At 40.1% G+C, this 21253-nt stretch overlaps 1 protein-coding gene across 2 annotated transcripts in view; it reads left to right on the top strand.

Moving 5' to 3' along the window:
• The window catches only part of LOC114665310 (exostosin-1c-like), a 547907-nt gene that overhangs the window by 98115 nt on the left and 428539 nt on the right, over positions 1–21253 (top strand). The window lies entirely within an intron of this gene.

Here is a 21253-nt window from a genome sequence, read left to right as displayed (position 1 = left end):
GAAGTGAATATACCGCAGAATATAAACACATTTCAATTATTCATTATACTCTGAATAAATGGAAACTGTAGACTTGACCCTTCTTGTCTGCCTACTGTAGGAAATAACTGTTTGCCACCAAGGTTGCAATCTCAGAGGGGCAGAGGAGCCTCGTAATTTAGAGATTGATTATTTTCCAACGGAATATGCTTCAGTTAATTTGCTCCCCGGCAGCCATCTTGTTACTAAAATTGACTTCAATTGTATTGTGTTTAACATAGAAGAATAGCATACAGTGCTCTTAAAAATGCGTCCATCTGGCCATTCGTTTACTATCCAGTTTAGAGTCATGCCGAATCAAAGTTTTTTCATGCATCACTGGGCACAAGTCAGCACAGAGCGCCAGTCCTTTACATGGCACACTCACGCACACTCCCACTGCCGAGTCACCAATGAGCCTAATTCCCTTTGGTGGCTCTTACTTTGCAGATCTTTCATTAGGTCTGTTTGCGAGGCTCCATTGATCACAACTCTCAAATCACAATTCTTGCTGCCAGCATTTAATTTCCCTACCAGATATGCCAATGATGATTCCCACTGTGCTGTTGCACAATTCCTTCGGTGTTTTCAGTGCCAACTGAAAGTATTCAACCCTTTGGAATTAATTGGCTCCTTGGGTTTAATTTGACTTTTGTGACATTGATCAAAAGTGAGAGACTTGTGAAAGTGAATATAGACCTTTGCAAAATTAACTAAATTAATTGTAAATATACTTAGGTATTCATGCCCCTTTAAAATGATACCCCTAAATCATCACTGGTGCAGGTATTTGGATTTAGAAGACACAGAATTAGATCAATGGACGTCACCTTCCTGGGGTTTGTTTCCATTCACTGAAGTATAGATGCACCTGAATGTGGAAGGTCCAGTTTGTGGCAAGTCATTATTGTGGCCTGACCTGCACAATGACGACAAACAAACAACTCTGTGAAAAGGTTATTGAAAGGTACAAATCAGGGGATGGAGACGAGGAAACATCCAACTCACTGAATATCCCTTGAACTCCAGTTAAATTATTCATTAAGTTAAGAAATGAAAAGAGTATGGAACAGCTATAAATTTGCCAAGAACAGGTCATCCACCAACACTGAGTGATCAGCAAGAAGATGGCTAGTGAGGGGGGCCACCAAGAGAACTCGGAAAACTCTGAACGAATTACAAGCTACAGTCAATAAATCGGGCCAACTGTGTTGGACAACAACTGTTGCTTGGGTGCTTTGCCAGTCGCAGCTTTTATGGACAAGAAATGCACATGACAGCTCAGCTATTGACTTCCAGAAGGCAGATGGAAGATTCTGAAGTCGGCTGGAAAAAGGCTCTGTGGTCTTTGTGTGCTTTTATTGGCCATCAGACTAAAATGAGTGTTTGGCATAAGCCACATATAGCACATTGTTAAAAACACAGTGTCCCCACCGTGAGGCATGGTGGTGGCAACATCATGCTTTGGGGATGCTTCTCTGCAGCAGGCCCTTGATGGCTAATGAGGGTAAAATGAACGTAATGAAATTTTGGGAAATCCTGGAGGAAAACCTGATGCCGCCTTTGGGAGAAGATTTGTTGTCCAGCAAAACAACAACACAAAGTATAAAGCCAAAGGTACAGAGGGATGTCTTGGAGTGGCCAAGTCAGAATCCAGGTCTCAATCCATTTGAGAGTTTGTGGCTGGAGTCAACATGCAGCCGGACAGAGCTTGAGCAGTTCTGCAAAGAAGAAAGGGAGGAATGGCAGCAGGCAGATGTGCAAGGCTTGCAGAGACCTGATCATACAGACTCAAGGCTGTCATGGCTGCCAAAGGTGCATTAACTAAATACTGACATGAAGGGGATGAATACTTATGCAAGCAATTATTTTGTTATGCATTTGCAATTCATTTAGACCACTTTGTAGAGATCTGTTTTGGCTTTGACATTACAGAGTCTTTTTCTGTTGATCAATGTCACAAAAGTCAAACTAAATCTACAGTGATTCAATGTTACATAATAATCAAATGGGGCGAATATCTTTTATTGACACTGTATATTCTTATTTGATTCACGTCTCTTCCAGTATCTCCATACTTTCATGCCCTCCAACTACCATTGTTTCCCTGTATTTTTTAAGTGCTTTCTAATGGTGCCGTGTATAAGGTATTGTATAAAATAAAGATCAGTTGCGTGACCCCAGAGCTCATTCCCTTCATTGTGTTCATTGTTACTGCACCATAAACAGAGCTATGAAAAAACCTGCAGCCCAAGCGGCTACCTATTCAAGTCATCACCATAATGAAAAGTGACTTTTATAAGATGATTTTTCACTGTAGTTTAATCCGTAAGGCTTGCTGATCTAGACAGCCTTGTTAAATCTGAAAAATAAACCGGACACTGTGTTTTAAAAACATAAAAAAAAAAACTTTTTTAGTAATGAAGCTTATTTATTATTTAGTTACTGCGATCAATACTGAGGAGATAAGCCTAAGATGGAACAAAGAATGATGTCTCTTAAATCTATTTCTGTGCACTGTTTTTCCCTCATTGTTTCCTAAGATGGCATGTTTATTTGGTTGCCTGTGATGTGGTATGGCGGATAGTGGGGTGGCCTAGGAGATCCAGGGAGTCGGGTTCAGGCCCTAGCAGGTGCTCGTTCATTGAGCCGTAGCACACTCTCTCTCAATGTCATCGTTATTTTCTCTTACATCTGAAAGATGTGTGCTTAATTACTGATACCAAGTTAGCCAAGTTGTGTTATTTGGCAGACAGGGTCCTTTCCAGGGTTACATCCCACATTTGTTCTGATACTGGCGGAAGAGGCTCCAACTCCTTCAGGGGTTCATAAAATGGAAGGCAGATTATTGACTCTCAGAAATTCTGACTATTTGGAACATTTATATATCCCCTATTCATAGCTTTTGTGCTGTTCAATCTCGTGAGATACCATGAATAAACATGGCTTTTCCTTAGCACGTAAGTTCTGTGTAATCCAGTTCAGGTTTGCAGAGAGCCAGCAGCACAGTGGAGGTGGAAACTATCACTGGATGGGGATGTACTTCCTCACATTCCCACAGGACACGTCTTTGAGATAGGAGAAGATCATCCAGAGAACATGCAGACTGAAGATGTTAAGACAAGGCGCCAACCCCTGGTGTGATGGTGGAATTACAGTCACTAGAGCCCTTCAGCTGTCCCCTATTTACACACACATAACAACACTTTATCAGTAAAATGAAAGCAGACACACCAAACAATTGTTCAAAGTCCATCCCCATATTAACCTGTAAACCAGAAGGCTGTCCTTACCCCTGATTCAACGTGTGATTCTTAGTGTGCCACTTAACCTGCTAGAGCTTAGACATGTTTGAAATATGGATATAATTGTCTAGCTCTTGTAAAGGTGGTAGTGTGCCCCCTATTGGCTAGAGTCTAGCCTCAGGGTTTCTGGTTCAGTTCCCCTCCACTGTTTTAGTGCAGGATCTTCAGTGAGTTGATGGATCTGTCTTTATTCACACTATACACAATATGCATATCCTGTAAAGTCAACACGGGTAACACTTTAGTTTAGGTACTACAAAAACGCCTCTATTACCCATTTACTTTTTGTAACAAGACCTTAGAAAAGGCCTCATTTGGTGTTAATGACGTTTACAAAGCATCAATAGAATGATCATCCATCTGCGCAATGTGGACTAGTAAAATAGCATCACTTTAGAACAGTTAGGAGTGACTTAATTCAGACATAAGTCTAATGATATTGCATATTTCAGTGTGAGATCTGTGAATCCTTCATATTCATAAATAATTTTACCAGCACATCAAAGGCTCCAAATATGTCATACAGCACAGGTATGAATAGCCGCTTTACCAAAACTTTATAAGGACAATTAAGGCCAAAAGAAGCCTTTGTTAAGGTCTTCTTACATGACAGAATATGAGTAACAGACACATTTTTGCAGTACCTAAACTAAAGTGTTACCTTTCATGCTTCTAATCAGGCAGAGTGACCCCTATTGGCTGAAGTGTTGAACTGTATACCATACTAATCCCTACCCTGGCTTACTGTGTGCTACTGAATGAGCCTGCCAGAGCACTCATATTATTGGATTACAGAAATAATGGGCTTATACTGTTACTTATAATGTAGGCTGCCCCCTACTGTCTAAGGTCTTGTGCAGTAGACCCCCAAATCAATATTGGGTTCAGTTGCCTCCCTCGACTTAATTTGTGAATGAGTCACTGCACCTGCTTGTGTTGACAGTGTAGAAATACAGAAATGTGTGTGAAATGTAAACCAAAAGTTTTCTGGGTCCTTCTGTCCCTTTGACTCACTGTGCCGCTGTAAGTGAGTCACTTAACATGTTTGTTATTCCCAGTGCTGAGGTAAGGTAACAATTGGGCAAGGCTTGTGATGTGGGAGTCACCTTGGATAATTCTATCAGACATAGTGTAGCTATAATCTATAATGTCATAGTTTATTCTGAGTTATTCATTTTTCATTCTCTTTCCAGGGTCAAATGCAGTGCCAAGTTGTTTTGTGCCCACCTTTGGATAACTTTCAATTTTCTTGACTTGTTCAAACTAATTAGTTTCTCCTCTATTTCAGTTTTAGTTTCGCTTAATGATATAACATGGCCATTAACAGTCTGGACTACATCTTGTAGGGAAACAGTCAGGATAAATGAAGCTTGACGTGCCTGTTTCAGTTCTGGCACACGCAAAAGACTTTAATAATGATCTTTACATTTAAATAGATGCTTTTTTTCCCCTTCTTCTCTAAAGGGATCAAGACGCTCCATCCTAACGATGCATCAACTGCTGCTACCTGTCACTTCCATTAGCATCTAAAATTTAACATCTCATTCAAACGATGCAGGATAAAAGGGTTACGAGATTTGATGGAGGTCACTCAGTGCATTAGTGGCAATACTGAAAACTGTTTGCCTTTGTTATTTTTAAGAACCTCAATACGCCTCCACCTTTCAGTGTGGGAGCACTTATTTAATTATTTATATTTTATGAATCTTAGCAGGTTGATACATTGAGGTAGCACCTGAAATCTTTCACCATACACCAGCTCAAGGATGTCACAGGCTGCAGTATTACTTCCCATCTGAATAGGACGATCTTAGTGCTGATTACTCTGACATGTTGCTCATATTTATCAAGCATCTCAGAGTAGGAAAATGGTCCTAACAGGCTCAAAAACCTCAGAGTGATGAATATTCGGTCCTACTATTAGGAGCCTGGGTTCGCTTCCTGAGTCCTCCCTGCTTGGAGTTTGCATGTTCTCCCCGTGTCTGTGTAGGTTTCCTCCGAGTTCTCCAGTTTCCTCCCACAGTCCAAAGACATGCAGGTTAGGTGCATTGGCGACCCTAAATTGTCCCTAGTGTGTGCTTGGTGTGTGGGTGTGTGTGTATGTGCCCTGTGGTGGGCTGGCTCCCTGCCCGGGATTTGTTCCTGCCTTGTGCTCTGTGCTGGCTGGGATTGGCTCCAGCAGACCCCCTGTGACCCTCTGTTAGGATATAGCGGGTTGGAGAATGACTGACTGACTATTAGGAGCAGGAGATAAAGCATTGTGTCATTTGTCCTAATTTAGGAAACTTCGGCTAACTTCACCAGGCTTGAGGAGGGCTTGTGAGTTGTCCTAACTCAGTAGGAGCTTCCAGAAGATGGCCTTCCGACACACACATTCTGGGAAAGGCTGGACAACAATGAACTCATAAAAAGATATTGATTTGAATGAGATGGAATATATTGTATGTCAAACGAACTCCATCTACACAAAGAAGTCATGCACTGTCAACCGAAATGAAGGTGCTAATAATGTTATATTTTTTGGCTACTGGGAATATTAATCTTTGAATTAGCAATGATTTTGGATATGTTACCACTTACCATTTCTCAGATTTTACACCAAACTTTGAACGCCCTTGCAACACATCCATGCATCCATTATTCAACCCACTATATCCTAACACAGGGTCACGGGGGTCTGCTTCAGCCAATCCCGGCCAACACAGGGTGCAAGGCAGGAACAAAGCCCCGGCAGGGTGCCAGCCCACCACAGTGCAACACATGAGACAATATGCAATATTGATGGCACGCAAAAGAAGATAAATGTCCCAAATGTGGATGAGCAGACATATGAGAAACGTAATGTAATATCACAGTATCAACACGCAGGTGGTCACAGATGTAGATTATATCATAGTGGCCAGCATATTACCCTGAAGGTAGGTGGGGCTGGATGGGTGATTGGCAGCAAAATGTCACACAGGTACGCTGAGTTTTATTTCCACGAATCCCTGGGACTTTCCTATCACATTTCACAAGCTGAGGAAAGTTCAAGAAGGCAGGTGCAAATGCCTGGGACATTGGATAAATAGAGCCGTGCAGAAGTTAAGGGGGGGATCATGGAGAGACACGAAACTGGAAGACAATCAGGGACACGGAAAGAGTGAATGCGACTTTAGAAACAGTGTTGTGGCTAGTTTCAGTTAATTTTTTATTTTAGAAGGAGATTCCCATGACCTAAACAGTGGGAAGGTGATTCTTCCGAAATTACAACTGCAAATCATTCATTACTAAATAACCATGTCCTTTTTCGGCCTGTACTCTCATTCGGTGTGTCTGTGTCTGTCTGTCTGTCTTTTCATCTCATTATTTTATAACTCTTGATGTTGTTGCGAAGTGGCCCAGGTCAACACTTGACTCTAGAGTATTTAATGAGAGTCGCATAAACATCTTCTTTGAATGCAATTACATCCCGTTGATTATTATTATTATTATTATTATCTCTTTTTTAAACCTGTAGCATTAGTATCAGAAAATTACAAAACGGCATCATGATTACCAAGGAAATTATAAAACGCATTCATGAGTGCCATTTTGCAGCTTGCGGTGCCTTAAAATTGTCAAGACATTCATTCCCAAATATGGAGTCCAACTGTTCAGTGGGAGGGGGTGTAGGACGCTTCTGGTGGCCTTCTTATCCAAGTCAGTCAGGAGTAATTCTGAGATGCTGGATTATCTTTCAGTCTCCTATCCCATGGTGCTTTCTTGCCTGAGTCAAGGCAGAGCCGACACCTCTGTGATCTGGGGGCTCCTCTGTTCACTTACATCAGTAAAGTGTGAGATGGTGGAGGAGAGACATATTGAGGCTCTAGTGTAGTTTACGCTAAAGTGACTGTAACCATATTAATATTAGAGTAGAAAATCTGATTTGGGAGTATGTTTAATGCTGAAGTGGACTAGTACAGGCACCATGCTTTTATATAAACTGGTTAAAGTCCCTCAGAGCAGCAGAATTTCATTCAATGAGGAGAGCTGCTGCCAGATGGATGAGAGATAGAATGTCAGAAAATAATAATATAACTCGTATGACAAAAACACGTCCGTCGAGAGTTCATTACAAGAGGAAGATAGGAAAGCAATCTTGTCAGCGTTTTTTTTTTCTCTCACCCTTTTTTCTCCCCCTTCTATCAAGATGACAATGGTGACAAAGCAACGAAAATGAAGGCCTAATAGCTAAGTGGTATTAGAGGGGAGCAGGCATCTCCCGTTTCAAGATTCACAAGGAGCACCTCTCAGTGAGAGACAACAATGGAGCACTCGTTACAAATGACCTTGTGAGTTTCCACACACGTGCAATCGCACGCTCAGCCCACCATCATCAAGTACAGAAAGCAAAGAACAGGAGAGCTTTTGTCCTGGAGGGGTTTAGTACAATACTTGTGGTTTGGGTTGCCACTAGTTACTGCTATTGCTTCCAGTTCTGGGTCCTTGGGTTCGATTATTGTCCCAGTCACTGATGATTTTGTTAGTCTTCATTTTTTGTGTGGTTTTGATCAGGCATTCCGCTTACCACCTCGTAATCCAAACACATTTAGGTTATGTTAGTTAGCATCCTTAAATTGGCTTTGTTGGAGTGTGTGTGAGGGTCCCCAGTGGTGACTTTGTGACCTTGCAGAGGGTTAATAGGTTCAGCAAATGGATTATGGGCCACCAGAGTTCTCTAGCAGCATTGGGCAAAAGACAGCCAACAGTCCTGACAGAGACTCCATTCCACCACAGGGCCCATCCACACTCACACTTTCACAAGACAAATTTGGAATTGCCATTGTTAACTTAATCTGTACATCTTTGGGGCATGGGAGAGGACAACCAAAATACCTGAAGGAAAACCTGCACATACACAGGGAGAACATGTCAACTCCACACAGACGCCATCAAGGGGTGGGATTAAAATATTCATGCAAAATCTATTTGCATCCATTCCCAGTGTGAACACTCATAAAATTATAATGGCTGGGGACTTTAATTGTGTTTTAAATCCACTCTTAGATAGGACTCCTGTGACAGGGGGGACGACATCTAATACTGCAAAGATAATTACACAGTTTTTAAAGGATCACAACTTATCAGACCCCTGGAGGTTTCTTAACCCAAACTCAAGAACATATTCGTTCTACTCACCAGTGCATTATAGCTACTCAAGAATTGATTATTTTTTTATAGATAATAATTTCCTGCCTACAATTAAATTATGCAAATATGACACAATTGTTATCTCTGACCATGCCCCTCTAGTCTTGGAGCTAAAATCAATAAGCCCCTCGTACTCACCTCGCAGATGGCGTCTTAACCCTCTTTTATTGGCAGACGAGAACTGCACAGAATTTATATCCAAACAAATCAGCTTCTTCCTAGAGACAAACATGTCTACAGAGGTTTCTGCAGGAACACTCTGGGAAACTCTAAAGGCCTTCCTAAGAGGCCAGATTATTTCATATCTTTCCCATAGAAATAAATTAGAAACCAAGAAAGTGTCAGAGCTAAGAAATGAAATTACTAGAATAGATGAAGAACAAGCCAGGCGTCCAAGTGAAGCTCTTCACAGGAAAAGGCAGGCCTTGCATACAGAACTTAACATCTTAACAACTAAAGAAACTGAACAACTTATTTATAAGTCTAGACAGCATTACTATGAACACGGAGAAAAAGCTAATAAGCTTTTAGCTCAACAAATTCATAAACAAGAAGTTCACAATGCAATACCAGTAATCACCAACAAGAATGGAGAAGAAATCATCGACCATAATAAAATAATGCACACATTTAGAGATTACTATAAGTCTTTATATTCCACTGAGCCCAAAAAAAACAACACGCAATCTAATGCATTTCTGGATAATTCACAAATACCACAAATAGATGCTTTAAGTGCTGAGGAACTAGATAAACCTCTAACGCTAACAGAATTACTAGACGCTATAAAGTCACTACAAAGCGGGAAATCATCAGGCCCTGATGGTTACCCCGTAGAGTTTTATAAGAAATTCTCCACTCAGCTAGCTCCACTCTTATTGGTAACATTTACAGAAGCTAAAGACCACCAAATACTACCTCAAACATTTCGACAAGCATTAATCACCGTCTTTCCTAAACAAAATAAGGACTTGGTTACAATGTGCATCATATAGACCAATTTCACTCCTGAATAATGATGTTAAGATACTCTCAAAAATCCTAGCTAGAAGGATGGAGAAAGTGCTGCCCTCGGTAATATCACAAGATCAAACTGGATTTATTAAAGGCCGACATCTATCTTCAAATCTCCGACGCTTGTTTAATGTTATATATTCACCAGCAAAATCAAACACCCCAGAGATATTACTATCATTAGACGCAGAAAAGGCATTTGACATGATCGAATGGAATTACCTTTTCACTGCATTGGAGAAATTTGGGTTTGGCCCGAATATTTGTGCTTGGATTAAACTACTGTATACCAGTCCAGAAGCTTCAGTTTGTATTAAAAAAATTTGCTCAGACTACTTTAAACTAGAACGTGGTACCAGACAAGGATGTCCCTTGTCGCCACTGTTGTTTGCAATCGCTATTGAACCACTGGCGGTTCACTGCCGAAATTCTCATCAGATAAAGGGGATTGTCAGAGAAGGACTGGAACAGAAAATTTCTCTATATGCAGATGATATGGTCTTATATATATCGGACCCAGAAAACACTGTCCCTGCTGTTTTAACAGCACTAACAGAATTTCAAAAGATATCTGGTCTTAGAATTAATCTGAATAAAAGTATACTCTTTCCAGTGAACTCACAAGCATATAATATTAAATTAGACACCCTACCTTTTACCATAGCAGATCAGTTTAAATACCTAGGGGTAAATATCACAAGTAAACATAAAGCTCTTTATCAACAAAATTTTGGCGTCTGTATGGAAAAAATTAAGCAAGACTTGCATAGATGGTCAACCCTTCATCTCACTCTAGCCGGAAGAATTAACATTGTTAAGATGAATATCCTTCCTAAACTTCTCTTTTTATTTCAAAACATTTCAATATATATCAATAAATCGTTTTTTAAAAAGTTAGATTCAATAATAACCTCATTCATTTGGAACTCAAAACACCCACGTATCCGAAGAGCGACCCTACAAAGACCTCAGGCAGAAGGTGGCATGGCTTTACCTAATTTTCAGTTTTATTACTGGGCAGCAAACATACAAGCCATAAAAACCTGGACACAAATAAATGCACATACACAGGCTTGGTCTGCAATAGAAGTAAAATCCTGTAGTACTTCTTTATATTCCCTGCTTTGCTCTCCAATAAATGAAAGTTATCGCAAATATACTAATAACCCAATTGTGCTTTACTCACTCAGAATATGGAACCAAATTAGGAAGCATTTTAAGATGGAAAATCTTTTATCAGTGGCACCTTTGCAAGGGAACCACCTCTTTCAACCTTCGCAAGTATATCCAGTTTTTAATACCTGGAAAAGTTTTGGGATTAAAATGCTCAGAGATCTTTATATAGACAACATATTTACATCTTTTGAACAATTACGTTCAAAATTTAACCTCCCAGCTACACATTTCTTTTACTATCTTCAAATTAGAAATTTTGTTAAACAGAAATTGCCCGATTTCCCCCACCTTGCACCCTCCACAATGCTGGAAAAAATACTGCTCAATTCCGAGGAAACAAACACTATTTCCGCAATATATAAAATCTTATTAGAGTCCCTACCTTTCAAAGATCCAAGAGGACATTGGGAAGAAGATCTCTTAATCAATATATCAGAAAAGGAGTGGAAGGTAGCAAAGCAGAGAATTCACTCGAGTTCTATATGCGCAAAGCATAGAATTATTCAACTAAAAATTATATATCGAGCTCATCTGTCTCGCTTAAAACTGTCCAAAATGTTTCCAGGCCAGGATCCGACCTGCGAGCGCTGCAACCAAGCTCCTGCCTCACTGGGTCACATGTTCTGGGCCTGCACCAAACTAACATCATTTTGGACAAAGATTTTTAAGTGCCTCTCAGACAGCCTTAGTATCACAATCCCTCCTAACCCACTAACAGCTGTGTTTGGTGTCCTTCCAGATGGACTTGAATTGGAGAAGGACAAACAAACGGTGATTGCATTCACTACACTCTTGGCACGCAGACTTATTTTGTTAATTGGAAGAATCCTAATTCTCCTCTTATAAGTCAGTGGGAAACTGATGTTTTATATTATTTGAAATTGGAAAAAATCAAATTTTCAGTTAGAGGATCTGTACAAAATTTTTTCAAAACTTGGCAGGATTTAATCAATATTATTTAGAATAAGAGAATTAACTATTATTGTATTTAACTCCCTTCTCCATCTCTTATTTATATAGATATTTACTTCTCCCCTTCTTTTGTCTAATGTTGCCTTATTAAAAAGCTTAAAGAAATTTTCCTTTAGCTAAGCTCTCCTTCTCAGGGATGGGGTTTGATTTGTTTTCAAATTTGTTGGGTTATAAATGGATCTGTTTGTATGGAATGATTACAATGAAAATTAATAAAATAAAAATATATAAAATAAAGGGTGCAGGATTCAAATGGCAGGCAGCAGGGCTATCCTGTTAGGGCCTTAATCCTCCTGGATTCACTTAATTTATTGTATCTTCTAGGGAAAAGGAAAATGGCTAAAAAGATATGAAAATGTATGACTACCACACTTTCTAAAGTCCTTAGTACTGAGGAAATCAAAAACAGAATCCTGTGATTATTATCATTTAAATATCCCTCTTTAAAAGGATCCAAGGTCTTAGACATTTGTACATTTCCTACATAATTAGTATGCATAATTACAGAATTTTCCATGAAACACATTCAGACTTATCTTACCAAACAGATATTTATCAATAACTGACTTTCTGAAATGCATAATCAAAGTAGGAAGCTGGTGAGGCAGCATGAAGTATCAAGTATTAATCTGCCATTAGTTAATGAGCAATATCCCTTTAGGAAGAACATTGCTGTCATTGGCAAGTCTCATTTCTTATCTTATGCGACCCCGAGAATCCTGTGGAGAAGTTTTTATTATTTTTGAGACGTGACTTACTAGTCTGAAACAAACATCTGCATGGGCTGTTTGCCAAACAGCAGTAGCCTTTGAGGCATTGCCAATAAAGATGTCCTGTTAACAGAGATGGTTTGGCACTGCCCTGGAGCTTCTGATGCTTAAACTGCAGGAAACACACATGGGACCCTCACTCTCCATCTCGCACGTGTCTCATCAAGACCCCCCACTCACATGTTCTCAATGAGCATTTACTGCTTGTGGGTCTGGGAATATCTATTAAGACAGATAGATAGTATAAAATCTATCTATCTATCTATCTATCTATCTATCTATCTATCTATCTATCTATCTATCTATCTATCTATCTATCTATCTATCTATCTATCTATCTATCTATCTATCTATCTATCTATCTATCTATCTATCTATCTATCTATCTATCTATCTATCTATCTATCTATCTATCTATCTATCTCGTTCTTTCGGCTGCTCCCTTAAAGGGTCATCACAGCAGATCATCTTCTTCCATATCTTTCTGTCCTCTGCATCTTGCTCTGCCACACCCACCACCTTCATGTCCTCTTTCACCACATCCATAAACCTTCTCTTAGGCCTTCCTCTTTTCCTTTTGCCTGGCAGCTCCATCCTTAACATTCTTCTCCCAATATACCCAGCATCTCTCCTCTACACATGTCCAAACCAATGCCATCTTGCCCCTCTGACTTTGTCTTTCAACTGTCCAACCTGAGTCAACCCTCTAAAATACTCATTTCTCATCCTGTCCATCCTCTTCACATGCAATGCAAATCTTAACACCTTTAACTCTGCCACCTCCAGCTCTCCTGTTTTTAGGTCAATGTCACCATCTCCAACCCATGTAACATAGCTGGACTCATTACCATCTTGCAGACCACTCTTGCTGATACCTGTCTACAGGTCTCAGTTTCACACTAATGGAAATTCTCTTTTTTTATTTTCCTTCCTTCAAACCTACACTTCTTGCTAAGTAAGCATTTCCCTTCTTATTTTTTCCTTATGAGGACAAGGCAGCTACTTTTATTCCAGACCCAGAAGTACTTCTGATGCCAGAACATTGCACTTCTGGTTTGGGTAGAACTGCCATGAAGTAAGACAGTCCTCTTCTTGCACTGGTCTCTGGTGGCACCAGAGCTCTGTGAGTATCCAAAGCAGAGCCACACCAGAGAAGCACTGTCACCTAGCATGGGTGGGTGGTTTTGGTTGATAGATGTCTTAGGGTGGCAGCCTCCTTCTGTCACTATGCCTGATTCCACATTGAGGCAGGGAGCAAAACCCATCCTGGCCAGGATGCCCATCCATTCCTGGTGATGAGATTCCTCCAACATGGCGTTCTGGCTCTGTTGAAGAATGTTGAAACCCTGTCTTAGGACATACTTTCATCACTTATACTTATCCTTCTTCATAGTCTCCCAGACAGCTAAGAGAAGACATGTTGTCTTAGCCAGGGTGCCACCCCTTTCATGACATTATCTATTAAAGAGCAATTAAAGAGTCAAGCTTGGACATCCCAAAGGTTGTAGGCCAAGATTTCTGGATGTGATGAGAAACTAAAAAGAGTGTCTCTCAGTTGACTTAATAATTGCTAGCAGGGTCCAAATATCTGGGCACTGAAGGTCTCCATGGTTGACTTAACCCTAGAAGGATATAAAGAATGATAATGTATGCATTTTGTATGATTTCATCTTCCATTCATATGTTTCATGACTGTCCATAAACCATTCTTCAGTGTGCCTTTAACTGGTTCAATTCAGGCTATGCATCAATGGAGTTTGTCAGAATGGACACTCAAGGGCATACCCTCCTGCAGTCACATCCAATATCATGTTACTCTGGGGCTTGAAACTCTGGCTAAAATTCTCTTCCATGACAACATATTACATTTGTTCAGAATCACTAAATAAACTAGTGACTCGGAACACTAAATGGAAGAGCAGAGAGGTGCAGGAGCAGAACAGCAATGGCACAGGTAGCAGAGCAACACTGTGAATTTCAATTGTGAGTTGTAAGGGGCGTCGCAGCACCCCAAAACTTAATCACAACTTCACAGACACAAGTCCTTTCTTTCTTTCTTTCTTTCTTTCTTTCTTTCTTTCTTTCTTTCTTTCTTTCTTTCTTTCTTTCTTTCTTTCTTTCTTTCTTTCTTTCTTTCTTTCTTTCTTTCTTTCTTTCTCCACTCTGGGTGAAGCAGAGCAGCTCCTTTTACTGAAGACCAGGAAGTACTTCCGGTGCTAGGGCATTGCCCATAGGAAGCACTTCTGGGTCAGGCGGAAGCCCCACAAAGTAGGGATCACAAATCCCTCCAGCACCCTATGGCAGCACCCACAAAACCCAACTGGGCTGCCCCATAGGACTACAGTTCCCAGCATGCCCTTCAGGTGTCCAAATAGGTACTGGCATCTTCTAACAAGGTCCTAGCTGAGGCAAGGAACATCCCGCCTTCCTTCTTTCTCACTCAGTGCTTACATTTTGGGTGTCTACTTTATGAGAAGGGTTTTATAAAAATAATAAAATTAATATTATTGTAGTTAAAATAAAAATTAAAAGGTTATTAAAGTGTCATGTACAGAGGCTAGCTGTAAACAAATAAAACATTCAAATTAAGGATGTTTCATTCTAAATATATATAATATAAAATAATTAAAAATAATTTAAAACACTATTTGAAATTTGTATTAAAATAATTTATCTTAGACTAGCCGTAATTGAAAAAATGAATGCATTTTTGTTGCTTGCGGTCATTGTAAAGGACAACATTTCAGTAACCTTTTATTTATACCAATAATCTTATAAAACCATAAAATATGCTAAACATATAATGCTATTACAATAAATAATAACACCAGTGACTTGGACATGTGAGGTAATCCATTACAGCAACTTTAAACAAAATCAGAGCTCTAGTGGTTACATTTTTAAAAAATGTGTGGTGATCTGTCATGGAACAACCCTATTGAAGCAGATAGCAGTGGTTACCCAGACCTCATTGCTGGTTGCAAAGGGGCCCCCATAACAGTTCAAGTTTCAGGGCTTCAAAAATGTGAGTGCATGAAGAAGAAGGGGCCACCAAATGAAAATGAACAAAGGCTTAACATTTGGTGTGATAGTGTGCTGCTTCTGTTGTAATTTCTGTGGACTCATTTGAATTCCATTTTTACTTAGGTTTTTATTATGTATACGTTTTCCTTATTGCTTTGTGTCCTCCCCCACCATAACCTATCATCTATGAGGGACGAGCGAAAGCTTTAGATTCGTCAAAAATTTCAAGAAGAACAAACAAACTGTAATTGTCTTTACTTCACTATTGGCACGTAGACTTATCCTGCTCAACTGGAAGAATCCTAACTCTCCAATTCTAAGTCAGTGGGTAACTGATGTTATATATTATCTGAAATGGGAAAAAATCAAATTTGCACTTAGAGGATCTGTACAAACATTTTCAAAACCTGGCAGGATTTAATCAATAACATTTTAGAATAACCATTTAAATTGAGGAAGTGGATTCTCTGCCGTCTTTTTTATTCTGTTTATTTTTATTCATTAATTAATTAATTTATTTACTTATTTTTACTAGTTTAAAGTTTTACTCTATTGGCATAGCTCTCTTTCTCATGGGTGGGGGTTGATTTGTTTTGAACCCAGTTTTGTTAAACTTGACTTGCTTGTATGGAATATTATTTGATTTTAATAAAATCAATAAAATGCTTAAAAAAGAAAAAAAAAGAAAAATTTAGATCTCCGGTTTTTGAAGGATCTTGGCGTTTTAGGCTCTCCTGATAGTGAAAACATCAATATCTTGATGATGGTTGTGTGGGGTGGCATGGTGGCGCAGTGGTAGCGCTGCTGCCTCGCAGTTAGGAGTTTGCATGTTCTCCCCGAGTCTGCATGGGTTTCCTCCGGGTGCTCCGGTTTCCTCCCACAGTCCAAAGACATGCAGGTTAGGTGCATTGGCGATCCTAAATTGTCCCTAGTGTGTGCTTGGTGTGTGTGTGCCTGCCTTGCACCCTGTGTTGGCTGGGATTGGCTCCAGCAGACCCCTGTATAGCGGGTTGGATAATGGATGGATGGTTGTGTGTCTGTGTGTCACAGTTTCTTGAGGATGCTCTAGAGCTAAAATGACTGGATGGAAAAATACCAAACTCGCTTAGTTTTTGAGCCAAATCGGTGAAGAGAAAGAGGCACTCTAGAGGAACCCTCAAATACCGTAATTCTGCAATTAATTATTAAGTCTTCTAGTCAATTGCTATTGTAATGACTTATTTTATGATCAGAAAGATCAGTATCAGAATCGAAAATAATTATTGGTATGTTATGAAATAGTTTGGGTAACTTGGGTCCTAGGGCACAAAGCCTACTGACGCTCACACCCAAATTATTTTATACTTCTTTATTGTTTTATTGGTGGCATCACTTGGTGTCATTTTGTCTCATATTTATCTTACTATTGTCACCCTTTTCTTCATTTTTGTAACTGTAGTTGAGCATGTTGTTTTTCTTAATGGCCTCTGCTGTTAGTCATGTGAAATCACTGCAGCATCACTCTACAAGATGGTGGCGCGGTAGATCCCACTGCATTAATTGAGGATATCAGGTTTAGGATTTTTGCTTTGTTTTTTGTACTTTGAAATTTGTCTGACACTTCGGAACTTTTTCTGATGGTATTATGGTATATCAACTTTGGCTGTGTACTGACAACCTTTTGGTTATTCCTAACAGGGTTTCCCATTACACAGTGTTACCAAAGTGTCACTTTAACATATGGACATGCAGGTTACAATAGCTGTTCTCTGTAGCCAAAGAGCTCAACAGACACAAATGTCTAGCCAAGATATGGATGATTGTTGGACAAGGAGCCATGTGGAGGAACTGGACAGTTATGGGACATTTGTGTTACCTCAGTATTGACTTTAATTCAAGAGATGGATTGTTATATTGGAGATCTGAGGAGAGCAAAGTTTGCTGTGAAGCTGAAAACATTCATTGCAGATTATCTGGAGTAGGGTGAGGAGAAGTTATATATAATAGATTTAAAATTTGCCCTATAAAGTGTGGACCACCGGGGTGTGTACAGCCGCCCTAACCCGACGCACCAGACACAGAGGCACAAGTCCCAGCACTACACAGGTTTTATTTACAGTTTCCCGCTCACACAGTTAAACATCACACAGCACGTGGTTCCAATCCCTCCTTGTCTCTTCTTCCTCCTCCCTCAAGCTTCGTCCTCCACCTCCCGATTGTGGCTCCCAAAGTTGTGGCAGCTGGCCCCTTTTATAGAGCAACCGAAAGTGCTCCAGGTGTTCCACGATCTCCTTCCGGATGCACTTCCAGTTGTGACAGCAGCCCTGTACAGGAGGTCTCAGCTGTTCTTCATGTGCCCCCTTGACGGTAGCCATGGGACCCAGCAGGGTTGAGCTTCCATACTCCAAACCTGTGGTACTGTAGCACACCAGGGGGGCTGCCTTCTGTCGTCCCGGGAGAGGTATTGCCCCGTGCATGCTCCTTCCCCTTGGTCCTTCTGTTACAGCAGCGTCTCAGCCAGGCATGAATCCCAGCTTTCCATTACAAAAGTTAGGGAACGGATCAAACTGATGAGGTTTTATATGGGGTTAGAAACAAAACAGTGGCAAAAAACACCTTCTGCAAACAGTGGTTTTATGTTGATTCAAATATCAACAGAACACTGGTGCTTCAGATACAAAAGATAAAAAATAATGAACCCCTTTACGCTTACTTTTTTAATAATTAGATACCAAGAACTTTACATCGATGCAACGTGACAGAGTCTGTTCTAATTGAAAGCACACTGCTGCAGAACAGAGATTCACTAAGTGCGCCTGTGTCCGACTTGATCATTTAAAAACAGAAAGGCCCTGGCCATCATCTTTAATTGAGTGTCACTAAGCCTTGTGGGTTTTTCCTTTTTTTTTTTTTCTTTTTTCCCTCTTTAATGATTGAAGGGGTCAGAAAGCCTGAGCCGCAGTGGTGATCACCTGCTTAGAGTTTGTTGCAAGAGCCGTGGTTCAGCTAAGACGCTGCTGACTCCAAGCTCGATTTGCTGGTTATCATTAGCTGATAAGCCATCCATAACTGTGCGGAGGCCTCAGGAGGCCGTGAGCAGGGACCTGACCAGATGTCTGCGGACACCGAGCGGCACGGCTAAGGAGCCCGACTGTCTGTCACTGTGCTGACTAGCTAGAGCCACACTCATTAGCACATGGTCAAGTCTATAAATAAGCGAGCCGTGGAGAGCACCTCGTCATGGCTCCAGCAGGCAGTCTTTGGAAATGAGATGCATTGTTAGCCTAATGGGAATAATGGCATATTTGGGTATAATAACGAGAACAAAGATCTATGTGTTGGGCTATTAGTGTCGATGCTTACAGCAATATGATAGCAGTCGTTCCATTTGTCCTTCTGCCAGACTATTTCTGTTACTGTATCAGCTCTCCACCTTTGTGTTTGAGGCTAAATCTGCTGGAAGTTTCATTATGAGTGGTGTTCACCTGTATTCTGCCCTGTCTGTCTGTATCCATCACCCAGGCCTTGGCTGCCCACTCTCAACCTTTGTCATTTCCTTCTCTTGCTGCACAAGTCTGTTCTCATTCCTCTCTCTTTCCTTCTAATTGCATATCTTTCTCAGGCCCCATCTGTCCTCTTGAATGTCTCTCCTGTTCTCCACCTCTGTAATCAGGCTCTCTGTCCTCTGTGTACGACACGCTTGTTTCTACAACAGTTTCCCTGTTCTGACCTGCCTGACCTCTTTAATTCACTTCAGCTTTTCCTCACTGCCTTCTGTATGTTTTGTCCATGTCTGTTTACTATTCACAGTTTCTCTCTGCACTTAAGTATCCGTCTCAGAATATATGCTGTCCATCTCTCCTTCTACATCAATTCACATTTCTCCATAGGTTCCTTCCAAGGTCTGTTTGTCTGTCTAGTCCTATTGCTTTTCTACTGTCTGACCTCATTTTATTCTGTCAAGTTACTTCATGTTGTGTCCTAGTCTGACATTATCCATAAATCAGTCTTTCTTAATCCATCTCTCTTTCGTTTCCCCTTATTTTACACACTGTGTCTTTAGCTGAATTAACCTCGTCATTCCGAGCAGACTGCTAACACCCTTTCCTCCATCCAGTCTATCAATTCATTCTCTGATTCTTCTCTTCCCTAGGCTTATTATATTTCCATCACCTTCCACCCTTGCTTTTCCATTGTGTTTTCTTCACCTGTCCATATTCTTCATCCCTTCTGCCTCACTCTAGGGCTGCTTGCGGTTTTCTAGACCCCATTCCTGTCTGTTGAGGTATAGCAACATGTTTTGTTGCTGTTGGGTCTTAGGCGACCCTGTTCTCTCATTTACAGTATACTCTTTATTATGTAGACCTGACCAAAATGCACCCAAATTCCTGCTACAAGTTACACTACCTCTTATATGTATGACCTCAGGGAATAAGAGTACCAGAACTGCCAGGAGAGAAAGACACATTTATTAAACATTATTCAAATAAATAGTGCCATAAACAAAATCAGTATAATGTGTGAACACTATACACCCCGATACTGTTAGACTTTAAGTCTTTCCAGGTGGCCCATCTCCTGTGCTGCTTGAAGTGTCGGCAGGAACTCGGAGCATTCTTGGCTTGACTTTCCCTCTCCTCCTTTCTCCAACTGATCTTACACCAAATCTATAAAGCTAATGCAGGTATGATGTGGTCATGCTGTCTCTAAGACAAGTTTTCTTTTTTGTTAAATTAAAATTCTTGTCTCCAAAAAGTGCTCTCAGAGCTCATGTGCTTCTGCTGTTAGACCCAGGAGACTATAATGAGGCCCACTTGTGTAACTTAGTAATGGGGGTTATGAGAAGTGTTCTTGTGCCATCATCCAAGGTTCATAAAACTAAAATTGTGTTTCCAAAATCAGCGGCTTCAGCTTACGCTTCTGACATTATCAATGGGAGCCTGTTGTATAACTTAGAAACTGCTTTTGAAACTATACAAGCCTTATGGTAGCAGTTCTGTATTATACATTTGATTTATAGCACTTCTGTCAGTAAAAACCTGCATAGCCAAGCAACACCTTAGACTCACAAAATAGCAGAGCCTTTTACACTTTTGACTTAAACTAATTATCTCAAGATTCAGGTAACTCTGAAATTACTGAGATATCAGTAGAAAAATGCTATTTATCCCATTTCACAGTTGAGGGAAACCCAAGACTATCGTTGCAGCCTGAAGCTGGATGGACTGACACAGTATTAGGGGAATGACCAATCAACCTAATATGTATGTCTTTGCAATGTAGGATGCAAAAATACAAATTCATTTATTTTCTAAGCTCATGCTCCCTAATAAAGGGTCTTAAAGAAAAAAAAAAAGTGAATTTCCCCTTGGGATTAATAAAGTATCTATCTATCTATCTATCTATCTATCTATCTATCTATCTATCTATCTATCTATCTATCTATCTATCTATCTATCTATCTATCTATCTATCTATCTATCTATCTATCTATCTATCTATCTATCTATCTATCTATCTATCTATCTATCTATCTATCTATCTAGAGGGGGGACCTATCTCAGCACCATTAAACAAAAGGCAAGAAGAAGCCCTGGACTGGATACAAGCATCTTGCAGAGGCACACTTACAGACACTTGTCAATTTAGAGTCTCCTATCCTATGCCCTTGGTAAAAAAAAAAAAAAAAGATCCAATCAATAAATTACTCAATTAATCAATTAATCTTTCCATTCATTATTCATTTGTTAATTTTCTGAGTACAGTCTTTCCAGAGTTCATCTCTGGAGACTTAGGTTCATGGCACAAATCATCTAGGGCTGT

Source organism: Erpetoichthys calabaricus, chromosome 14 (assembly GCF_900747795.2).
Source record: "Erpetoichthys calabaricus chromosome 14, fErpCal1.3, whole genome shotgun sequence".
NCBI lineage: Eukaryota > Metazoa > Chordata > Cladistia > Polypteriformes > Polypteridae > Erpetoichthys > Erpetoichthys calabaricus.
The sequence above is the reverse complement of the archived record's forward strand: the minus strand, read 5'-3'. Positions and strand labels throughout refer to the sequence as shown.